The sequence below is a fragment of the Orbicella franksi genome, chromosome 3 (genome assembly GCF_964199315.1).
Source record: "Orbicella franksi chromosome 3, jaOrbFran1.1, whole genome shotgun sequence".
NCBI lineage: Eukaryota > Metazoa > Cnidaria > Anthozoa > Scleractinia > Merulinidae > Orbicella > Orbicella franksi.
The window spans coordinates 25,239,820-25,252,173 of record NC_138147.1 but is presented as its reverse complement, the minus strand read 5'-3'; the positions used below and the strand labels follow the sequence as shown (position 1 = coordinate 25,252,173).

Sequence of the window (12,354 nt, the reverse complement as noted above, 5' to 3'; positions counted from 1 at the left end):
TTTTCCGTTGCCCTTACACGTGATTGTTGGTCTAAAGTATAAATACGTAGAAAATTGCTTTAGTATTTGGTACGAAAAATGGAAATATAGCGCATGTATATTGTGCAAGATTTTTATTTTCAAAACAGGGAAGTCCAAACCAACGCAAGGAATTGACAATCGCTGCTAAAATCCTGAAATGCGTGGCGGGTGTCCAGAAAGATCTGTCAAGAAATTATATTGATACGGTACGTTTTGGCAAATGGCGTTGATATGCCATTTAGCTCTAAGCATCCAAATTATATAGATATTTCTAATACCCGCAATAACATTATTCAGAATAATGCTTAGAGTGTTCGACTGGTGATTTCTGGTAGTAAAATGCATCATAAATAGTTGTGTTTACCAAACGACTTTTCCATTGTCTAAAGATTCCGTCCCTGCTAGCTAGAAGGCCAGCGGGCAGTTTACTTTGTTTATATTTCAGTCCGCCAAATCCTAAAAATACATGAAAAAAAAAGAATTGATGTCTGATCTCTTAATCAAGAATACTTAGGTCTACTGCTAAGCAATCCGACATGAATATGTGGCTAGCCAGTAAATTGTTCAATAGAAAAATTCCACAGGCTGCTTAATACTTGACACGGTATCCACAGGGAAAAAACACTTGCTTGATTACCCCGCTTCGGTACTCGTTTACAATTCTAATGCCCTTTTCACGACATCGTATTAAATCGTCGACAGATGCTATAACGGCCATCAGATATCTTCCAAAACGAAACGTGTCAATAACACAACTGACCAGGCGTTAAAACTCCGTATCTTCGATAACAAGAACTTTAAAAGTGCTGTTGTTGATCGTATACTCCTCTACAGTCAGCTCTTCTTGTTTCTGAAGGATTTGAAGCAAGACATTGACCACTTCGAACTTTGATGTCGCCCGATTTGTCGCTCCATCCCAATTCTCTTTGTCTGTGGGCATTCGTCTGACGTTTCGGTCGAGAGAACTTGAACTTGTTGTTGATGTGTATTTACTGGTTTTCAAAGCGTGCTCGGTTTCCTCCAGGATTTTATCCAGATTTGTTTTGACTCGTGATATCGCGTCGCGCTGGCCGGGTGAGCTTTGCATGGCCGTGCGACACAAGGAGTTATATACTGAATTAATTGTTCAGCACTTGTATCTCGCCTTGATTAAGGACCCGCTCTCTTTCCTAACCTCGGAAGTCAGTGTTGATATGTTAGCGTCGACCTTGCGGTGGATGGATACCTGTCGTTTAAGAAATAGCCTCTTTCGCCCTGAAGTATAATTCTGTAGTTTCTGACGACTTAAACGACTTACGAGGAAATTTTATATGTCTCAGCGCTATGCTACACCCAGAAATACTTCTATGTCTTACGCCAGTCATGAGGCAAATCCATGAATGACAGGCTCGTGAAAGAAATTCTTCGAGACCACACCGAGTCCGCCGTAGTACTTAAAAGCGGTCATTACAAATAAAGTGACTATTTAAAACGTGCGGGATAAATATATTTTTTTGCAAGAAAAAGACAATATCAAAGATCGGCATTTTAATAAGATAACTGCGTAGCTTTTTTGCGGAGAAGAGATATATATTGATTACTGGTAGAATTGGTCAATCTTGTTGAACAGGGTATCTTTTTAAGAGATTTAGATTATTAAGGTACGTTGGGTTGTCATCGCTCCCTTTAGGTAAAACTAAGTTAAGGTCGTTCTATAGATTATTCAGTTTTAATTTCCATCAAAGGAGCCGAACTTTAGTCCCACGCGTATCGAATTCATAAGCTCTTCTGTTTTTCGGCAAAATCAAAACTATTTGTTTCAAACTATGTGCGTGTCGCAACTTCGTAAACTTGAAACAACTCGTACAATACATGCACGGTCTATTCTTAGCGGGAAGTACTTGATAAATATCTTAAAGCAATATCACTCTTTATTTTGTTTGTTAAACAAAAGCCCGTGCAAGTTGCCTTGCAAAAAGATTATATATATATTAAAATGAAATCAAGTTTACTTGAAGATTTCAAGTGTGACATTTGAAATCTGGCCGACATGCTGTTATTTAAGTCAGTGTAACATCACCAGATTCTAAGAGGTTAAAATAAAGAAATTTTTGCGACAATGAACCTACTATACATAGTATCCTTCGCTAGCTATGGTTTGAAAGGGAAGGTACGTTTTTTATTGGCGGGGGAGGGTGGGCCGGGGCTTCGGAGGGGAGGGTCATTAGTAAAGTTTTTACAAATTGGTGCGGGTCAAACCTGTTTTATTCGCAACCGGGGGAGGGTCACAGTTTCTTTTGGCAAGGAAAAAATTACTCCATGTCCCTTAGTTGACTCTTATTTGCTAACAAACACGCGAAGTGTATAGAAACCTAAAACTTGTATATACAAGCAAAGCTCCCAGTCAAGATTAATCTAAATTCTTTACAGGTGTCGAAATATTATTTCAAAAAACTATCTTGTCCCAACTAACATAATTGTCTCTCTCGACCCGTGCCCGCTTTCGACCATATTTTGACGGTGGTGATGTTTCCGCGTGGGGTTCTGGTATAAAATCAATCTCCGGTGACGATTCATTACTTACGCTACTCGGGCTTGAACCGACAACTCGATCTACTACATCACTTAGCTTTGCGAGTCAGTTTCAACCTCGGAAAGTGATGAGGTCACTTGTTGCTGCACATTTCTTAGCGGAAGCCACCGAAGTTGTTGACACTCCATTGAATCGTACAGCAAGCTGCCAATGTGCGCTTTGATCATTGCGACCTTTTCAGCTTTTTTCCCTTTGAAGGTGATCTTGTGATGGGAAAAGTACAAGGATAGCTCGTCCACCCTCAAGGACGACAGCTTATCGGAGTTGTACAGTCCAACCCAGTCAATGTGGTTGTACTCCCGCTTCAGCCGTTCCATTCGCTCCCTTTCAGTCTCCTCTTTCTTCTTCTTGCGCATTTTTATCCGGGCAAGGTGCTCAACATACTCTGCCACAAGCTTTTCGGGGACAATGTATTTATCTGAAAACGTTCTAATAGCCTCACTGTCCCCACTGACTAGTTCACTTTCCTCAAATAATCGCTTAATCTGAGCAAGTTGCTCCATCTGACCTCATGAAATCCTCGCATTCACCACAAGTGCATTTCCCTCTTTCTATTCCTCGCACATCCTTGCCCATTTTCAAGTTTTCACCGTGCAATCACACACCAAGCAATTACCCGCTTTGTGCACAGACGCGGTTATGTGAGTAACACTTCCGCTTAGTTATTTTCACCTCCGGTTATTTTTGGCTTGAAGGAGGTGGGGGAGGGTCAGATGTTTTTGTGTAGGTATTTGTGAAGGGTCATGCATTAATCCACTCTGGAAAGTGGGAGGGTCACGACTTTTTTTGCAAAAAAATTTCTACAATACCTCGAACCCCCCCCCCCCCCCCCCAAATAAAAAAAAAAACATACCTTCCCTAAACTGTCAGTAGAGAAAAGGACAGGATCTTGGGAAGAAAAGGGAGAAAGCGACAACATTGGCGCCACAAATAAATACAGGAGGCCAACTTTATTAGAAAATCGCAAAGAATTCCGTGTGGAGATCGAAAAGTGCATGTAAAATAACTAGTGCACTCTAAAGTGTAAAAGGGATGGGGGCTGTATTGTGAATATGGACTTAGTGGTGGTCAGTACTTGCTAGGTGTCATTTTACAAATGCTTGAGAGAAAGACCTTCAAGCTCTTCATGTCACGCGTCGTAAGGCATGCGAGTAATAGTCTGGCACACGAAATATCTAATTTCCTAGATTAATGATTTTTTTTCTTTCTTCTGTTCCAGTGGGATTTGGTCGAAATCTTTTTTCCAATATTAAACTTTCAGCTTGTTCTTCGACATGTGATCTCATTAACCTGACCATTTTTCTGTTGTGTAGATGTCTGTTTCCAAAAGAGATTTCAGAGAATGTAATTTCACAGAATGTAAAAAATTTAAATGCGCACTTTTCTAAATGTGTTCCAACAAGACTCTGCAATAAAAAAAATGCCTTTATACTTTGTTGAATGAGTACTAAGTTAATAAAGACCAACGACCTCCCAAATATCATACATTAGTCAGACGAAAATGTGTTTCAAAAGCTGAAAAATGTTCACAGGTTAATTAAGTTAAAACTGCATGCATGTTAAAAGCTTTTCAAGTACCCATCGCGTGATAATAGACACCTTTCAAACGGAAAGGAGGACTTCAGGAAGACTTCACTGACAACTAAGCTGACAACTCAAACTCCAGGACTGAATATTTGACATATTGACAAACTTTTAGCTAGCTCGACTGGCTATAAAAAATGACATGAACTGAAGACTTGGTGTAAATGGTATGGACTAGTCTTATCACTGATCATAATCAGTCCAGCTCTATCTTGTATTGGTGATTAATTCTCCTGCAGACGCAATTGTCGCGGTATGTTTGACTTTGAATCAAAGATATTTTGGCGAGAGACACTGCACGTTCAGTTTAATCCGCTAAGAGGGTCAACGAATGTCGGCATAGATCATTCATTTTAGCACGCAAAGAGACCACCAAGCCCACACAGAATTCCAACCATTCCTTTAGAAATCTTGCGGCACTTCTCAACGACCTCAACGCTATGAAGCCATAAAAAAATCAGCTTTTTCGTAGTAATGCACTGACTTGGATTAGCATGGTTAGCCGCTAAAGCTTTAAACAGCACCTTTACCTCAAATCTGCTTTCTGCACAATTACCATTACTTGTTAATCCGTTTTGCAGGCATTGTGGCTTGTAAGAACTTGTTAGCAACGGCCGGTAAGACAATTAAGAGCATTCAGAACCTGCTATCGCCAGACTTCTTAGCGAGCTGTTTTCAGTTCGTACACGCAATAAAAGGCAGCATCAAGAACAATACTGATTCGAACGAACACGTGTATCAAGAAAAAATTTTTGACTGAGATATTGTTTGAGATACTGAGACCATGTACTGTCTCACATATTGAAACCATGAAGGAATGCTCGTGAGTCAAGATATTTGGTTGGTACACAAAGTAACGTTTCGTCTCCTGCATAAACTCTCTTCGTTAAAAGTCCCTATGAGTGTACAGTGTTTCAGCGGTGCAATACAAATAATACCACAATCGACAAATTAAACGAACCCTAGACGTAAGCACCCTTTCAAAGCACTTTTTTTTTGGAGGGGGAGACAGGGAGTGAGAAAGGCAAAAAAAAAATCCTTCAAGAGATAAAGCGATAAACAGAATCATGCAAAGTAAGCCAAACAGAGCACACCTAGGGAGAAAAACGCAAAACAGCAACAAAAAAATAATTCATGCACCACCTGACCATGAAAAATAAATTCCTGCTCAGAAAAATTGCACTTCCCCTGCTCCCCTCCACCCTCCCCAAAAACATAATGGTCCATCGCTAATGAACAGTGTAATTACTGCTCAACTAATCTGATCCTTGGAAAATAAAAAGAGGAAAATTTGGGTTATGGAAATTGATTAACCCTTATCAGTTACAAGACCCGGAAAAAGGAAAGTTATGGTTTACAATCAAGATCAAAATAAACACTAAACACACCTCGGGAAACATGCTGTAGAGGGAAGAAAGGTAACGTACTGATTAGGCCTCCAAGCGAGGGGGCCATACAGCGCTTTTGTAATTTACACACAATTGAAAATTGCAGTGATCATTCCGGCTTCAAATGCTGTATTCTGTGATTCTGCGTTATACTAAGTTAATCTTTCGTATTGACTTAATCACTGAATCCAACTAGAAACAGAAAGTTTCACTTGTTTTGATCGCAATTTAGTTATACTAAAAAAAGTGTTTATCAACTTTCCTACGAAAGATTGAAAGGCAACTGTCTGCAAGTGTACTTAAGAGACACTAAGACTAATATGAATAATTTATTCTACAAGAGCAAATACTGCGATCCCATCGTTTAGTAACGTGATTTGATTCAAGAAATCTCGTGTTACCAAGAGGAGAGTCCTCTCTTGACGGATAGTTGACGTTCAAGCTGTCATGATTTAAAAATTTGCTTTTTGCAATGGATAGAATGGTTACAAGGTGTCCTTCAGCCCATGAAATGACATTCGCATTTCACCAGTAGCATACTCAAATATGATTCGTAGTGAAAGGACGATGCTTTTTGCAAATCTGTGTTCTAATTCTTGTTCTTAGATTTGACGCGATTCTGAAGTAGTTTTACGTTAGCTCAGTCTAAAACCCATCCATATCGAGGATTCAGCATAAAACATGTTTCGGTTAAAAGATTATCTCTAGGCCTAGCAAACTATGTCAACAGGTCAGAACCTCGTGCATGCAAAACAGTTTTGTCACGCTACCATAACAAGACATTTTTTTTAAAATGTTTTTTTCAATTAAAGAATGAAACTGAAAAGCAATGCATCTTCTGGCTCTTTGTGTGGTTTACCATGTTAAGTAGAAAACAGACCATTAGCTAAGTTATAAATGAGTCATAAGAGAACCGGTAGTGAAAACTATAGGGAACATTTAACTGGATTTACGAACCATCCTCGCTCAAAGAAAAGCTATGGGAAAATTGAAATTACATTTTTTAAAAAAAAAACAATACTTGACCCTTGGTGTGTACGTGTGTACATGTACCTTTATCATGCGTCATGAGATATGGGCGTGAATTCCAACACAGCAGACCAACTCGTGAGTACCCAAAGCGACAGTGACTTGTTTCTTTTGGTCAACCGATTGAAAAAGAATTAGGTACAATTATCTAACGCATTAACATACTAGAACAAAATGCACTTGAGCATTTGTTTTCTTTTACTCTGGAGCAAGGCTTAATGTTTTGTTTAGAAACAAGCCTGTGTTTTCAGAACATCAAAGGTTCAATAAACTGCCAAATGTCTTTTACATATTTACATCTTAGGAGCGGAAGATTTTAAGGCTGTAAAACCGTTGACTCTTATCTATCATCATGGCTAATATGATCTTGCGGGTTCATCTAATTTAACCATTTACAGAATAAAGGTCCATCACAGTTTGATGTCCCGATTGAAATCAATGCAGCTTCGGGAATCAATAGCCCCAAGCTAGGAGCTTTATTGAAATACACAAGTTGGCCATCGATCAGTTCAGTCAGTTTCACAGCCCCTTATCTTTGCTAATAGCAACAATAAATCGTTCTGGTTTCCTTGATTATGAAGCGCCTTTGCCTTCTAAAGAAACTAATTACAACCAAGAAGTTCAGTCCGCATGTTGCACAGTGATGACAACTGTCTAACCATGCTTGCTATAACTCTGTGTCTTCAAGCACGTGTACCTTGAAACGGTACCCATTCATGGTGTATTCCTTGATCGTTTGCACTTCTTGTACCTGCAGAATTTGTACCAGTAAATGAGCCACCTTGTCTAGTTTGGCTCTGTTGTTGTGTCGTGGCGTGTGTTCATTGTAAAGTTCTGTTAGCTCGTCGAATCTCGAGCTGGGTAGCTTTGCAAATTGTTGTTCCCTAGTTTGTTTAGCAGCGCCGATCTTCGACCGGCGTAGAAAGAAAGCGGCATTTTCCAAGCTTGTCTTTAAGTTTGTTGAGGGCATTCCTCTATAAAGGAAGTTCTGGCCGTCTGTTTCGGCAGCAGATGAGCCAACAATTCCTCCGAATGACAATGGAAATTTTCTGCGTCCAAGAGATTGTACTTTAACTATTGGTACGAAAAGTCTGATCCAAATGTCTCCTTGACTGCCGGTTATCAAATTTTACGCATGCAGTTTGCCCACTTTCCTTTGTTTATCTCGCTGTGATCATCTTCCGGAGCATCTTGACAGAACAGAAGAATCTTGACCTCTGCCGACTAGAGTAATCCTTTACCTTGACCAAAGAAGATAGGTTCACGGTTAGCTTTTAGCAGATTGCTATCACTATATAAATACCTATGTGTCACAAATCGCGATGCGTGCTGAATCCAATATAATACAATGCTGTCTCGAAACAGCCAGGAGAAAAATGTACCCTCGGCATCCAAACGTTTCAGTAATTACCTCGTTCGAAAATGTCGTTGACCTGTTTTTCGGCTGCTAAACGGTGAATGGGCACCTTTGTAAAGTTATCCCTAATGAGGTGTTGCGTGAAAACAGGTAATAAAACGTTGCGGTCGGCTGCAATGAATAGGTCTTGTGTAAGGTAAAGCTAAACAAAAGCAAATTAGCCCTTGCGGAGTGTAGAGTTCAATACGTGATTATCCATGCAGGCCTCTTTTATCACAATCACAGATGGAAATATGGAATTTTACTGACTTCGTTTCAATGCGCCGGCATTTAGTCGTTCTAATTTTCCTAAATCACCTGGAATAATCTAATCCTTTAGCATCTGGCAATAGTTAGACAAATGCTTTTAGGAAATACCCAGGCAAAAGAACAGAAAACATGACTGGAATGTGTTCAAATTGAAAGTGAACCATTGGCGTAAAAGATATAAACATCAACATGAAAAGCCATTGTCATAGCATGCCTTGAGGCAAGCATGCAGAGTAATTTTGTTATCAACACGAAACAAGTTTGTGACGAAATTCATTTGGAGAGCGAATCGGTGATATTTAGCGCATATTTTTCACCAGCAAACAAATACCTTATTCTATTATCTTGAACAGTCAGATAAATTTTTTCATTTATAGACTTACGAGCTGAAATGCGTATCTTATCTGCATATATTAGAAAACAGAACATACAATTGGTCTTTATATATAGCAAGGTATCAAAAATTCTTGAATCTTATTCTTTTTTTGACGTTAATGTAAGTAGAGTAAATGCGTAAACTACTAAACGGAAAACGTTCAGCGAGGTCAATTCCGACTATTGTTTGCTTAAAAGTTGGGATTAATGGATTTTACTATTGATCTGCTTGAGCAAACCTCCAAGATATTTCCTTTGTCGCTGCACTGGAAGGGAAGGTTAATCTAACTGTGATATCGATTAAAGACAGCTATGAATCAAAGGTTACAAAAGGGGCGGGAAATTTTATTTGACGAAATCTTTCAGGTCTGCCAACTGAGGACATATTCTAAGCATGCTGAAGTTATCGAACGAGGTATCATAACAAAGGTTGGAAAATTCGCTCGATCCTTCTGAAGAGTGCAAGTATTTCACTTACTGACGAGCAGACCGCAAGGTCTGTGATAAGCGATATTTTGAGACGAGACTGAGCTCGAGCTGTGAGTAGACAATGTTGACGTAAAACGAGAACGTTCCATGAGTGTTCTCGTGAAAAATGATCTCCAAAGTAGCCACTTGCACTGTGGTTATGAAGTCATTGAACTAGCATGAGGTCTATTGGGAAAATGTTGCCGGTAACAAGGTAATTCAATAAGTAGTTTAAAAAGGTGTTTATTTTCTTATAATGACTCTTAAAATTGCTGGTAATGCTTCCACGCGATAATTCAAGATAAACTCTGCACCTGAAAGTTAGGTATTTATTTTTCTTCTTTTTCTCGGGTTACTTTCCTAAGAGATAAACTGAAATAATATTGTCTGCCAAACATGACAGAAAAATATTCTTCTGAATAAAAGAAACTGTTTTGATGTTTAGTGCAATGTTTGGAAAAAGTGATTCGCCGAAACTAATTCAGACCACACAGGCGGGACCAATCAGAATTATTCTTTTCATCATGAACCGGTCGGCTTCGGTGGCGGCAGAATATCACAATCCGTCGTGTTTTGGATACTGCACTATAAGTTATTTCGGTAGATCACTTAATATCTTTCGCAATGACAGCTAGGGAGCAGGAGTTTTCGCGAATTAAATGTATCAGGGCGGTAGTCTTCACCGATGTCGATGCCGGTTCAGTGTGTACATGCAGTACTACATTCAATAAAATACGTACCCTATCATTGATTATCCTACCTTTCGACTTCTCTTCTATCTGTCCCCCGTGCTCAGAAGGCGAAACGACTGTCCCGTTTTACTGGTTTTTAATAGCTTGGAGAACGCGGATTTCTCAAGACAATTACGCAAGACTAAAAGTGAAAACTGGTAAGGCTACACAAGAGCGTGTTTTGGGCGTAAAAGTGTGCGTGCTTGTTTGTTCATCATGACGTCAGGCGCGCATCCAGACAATAAATGGTGACAGATTTCCGAAACAACGAGCACCTCGAAATCCGGAGCCATACCCTCCAACAGGAAATGTTTTGGATTTGAACTCCCCAAAAGTTCCTGACTTCTGATCTGAGTCATTCCGTCTGAAAAAAATCTGACCGATCTCTCTAAATGGAAAGCAAAACCTCACGTCCGCACACATTTCGTCATCATTGTCCACAATTTCACGCAAAACTTTTCTTCAATGCCATCTTTGCTGTGTTACTAACAGAAAGAAACACACCCCTACAGGAAGACTTGAAAAAGGTAAATCCACAACTCAGGAAGAGTCCACGCACATGAATAGTTGACAACCGCCACGTTGTTACGTCGCGCTATTGTTTCGCGCATTTCCAAAAGTGGCATTGTGCCGGGCTGTAGGCGGTGGAGACCGGTATGGTTCGGTTCCTGTACATTGACGCCACGAAAATTTCAACTGTGAGGAGATTAGTAGAACATGAGGTAAAAACAGGAAGTCAGCCTTAAACTCACAATTCTCTTCTCCCACACAGCACCAATCCATGGTCTGGCTTGAACTTCAGTAATCAGTGACCGAGCGAGGGACAGAGAAGGGCTGGTAGCCAGAATAAAGCTGCGTTAAAAGAGGATACATGATGGTCACATGTCACCCACCGTAAAATAAAGAAAAGGGAAATAATACTAAGCGAAACGAAAAGAAAACCACTTTGATATAAATCAGATCATCCGCGGCAGGGATTTAACCGATCTTTCTTGCTATTTCTGTAATAAGACTTTATTTTTTAGTACTTATAAAGTATTCAACTTCCGCATTCAGGAATTATTTTAGGACCTGGAACGTTCTTTCGGCTCAGTCTGAGCGACTGATTAGTTACATGACAACAAAAGGAACAATCAGAAATGATTCATTGTCACAATAAACGACACTATTTATAAGAATATTTATAAAAATATTCATTCCGCCTGTGTTCTCCAACTTTAGAACAGGGTCAGCAGTGTACTCCCGTTCTTCACGTGATTTCACTCAACAATTTTGAGGTTTTTATGTCGCTTAGTCAAGCAGAGGTGATTGTCTCTCTCTTTTGTTTTCTCAGGAAATAAATTATCCAGTAATGTATATTTCTAAATCTTCCTCCGAAACTTCGATCGGACAAACGAGACCGAACGACGCCATTTTGGCTGATAGTGTATACCGCACTAGTAGACCTATACTTTAGTTCTGGTCACGTCCTAGTGCAACGGGGAACGCTTTCCAGACTCAAATAGTGAAAGTCCATGAGTGGGCAGCAACATTACTCCCGCCTAAGAAACAGAGATTTACTCAATACATGTTTTATTTATAATACAAAAGCTTTCTTCAATTGTATAACTTTGAACTTATTACCTCTATTTACTGTAGTGCCGAGATACTTTCTGGATGGAATCACTGCATATGGTGATGCTTATTTATACACAGAAGCGCATCCATTTCAGTCGCAAAGACACCTATAAAATGAGAATGCAGCTTGCAGTACTTCACTGGGTATGTACCACAACACTTTTGATTTGTATTCATGTCAGGCTTCACAAAAGTGGAAAACATAGACAGAGGATAAGGAACGTCCACACAGGGACACTCTTTCTTTTCATTTTCATAGAAATTGCCTTACAGACTGATAACTGCAGAGCCCATGACCATGGGCTCCTGGTAACTGTTAATTATTACTATTATTAAAATTATTATCATTATTATCATCACCATCAGCTTCCCGGTGGCGGAGGGGGAGATTCCCATATGAAAAGGTCAGGGGTGCTTGCCGCAAATTTTGAAAAAAAAAAAAAACCCTAAGAGTTACCAAGATCCTATGTTGTGCGCGTGGCTTGCAATTCTTTTGACCCTCGAGAAGTTCCAATATTGTAAAATAACACATTGTGTCCTGTCGAATTTTTTTGGCTTAATAATCTAAAAGGTATTGCAAAAGTTCCCGCTGTGGACCTTATGAGACTGAACACCTAAGACGAACCAAAAGTACTTTTTTAACCCCAAAAAAGGTACAACAAGCACCCCCGTCCTTTTTACATGGGAGTTCCCCCTCCCCGCCCCCCCCCCCCCCCGCCCCCACTCCTGGGTTAGTTCCCTTTATTGAAAAATAAATAAGCTAACTGAAGAAAGCACCAATGGACAGTTGCATGTGAAGTACTTGACCCGTTCTTGGTTGCTGTAGTATGTTTCATTTTCCTGTTCTATTTCAATTCTTTAGAATGAGAATGTGCTGCGTGAAGCCACATCTGAACAGTACCA

At 39.8% G+C, this 12,354-nt stretch overlaps 1 long non-coding RNA gene across 1 annotated transcript; it reads right to left on the bottom strand.

Annotated features, from left to right (window-relative positions):
- Nucleotides 1-6,592: 6,592 nt before the first annotated feature.
- Nucleotides 6,593-12,147, bottom strand: LOC145482931 (uncharacterized). Its single transcript, XR_014048847.1, has 2 exons — nt 9,864-12,147; nt 6,593-7,835 (listed from the first exon to the last, which is right to left on the bottom strand). It is a non-coding gene; the product is annotated as an uncharacterized LOC145482931 (long non-coding RNA).
- Between the last annotated feature and the right edge of the window lie 207 nt (nt 12,148-12,354).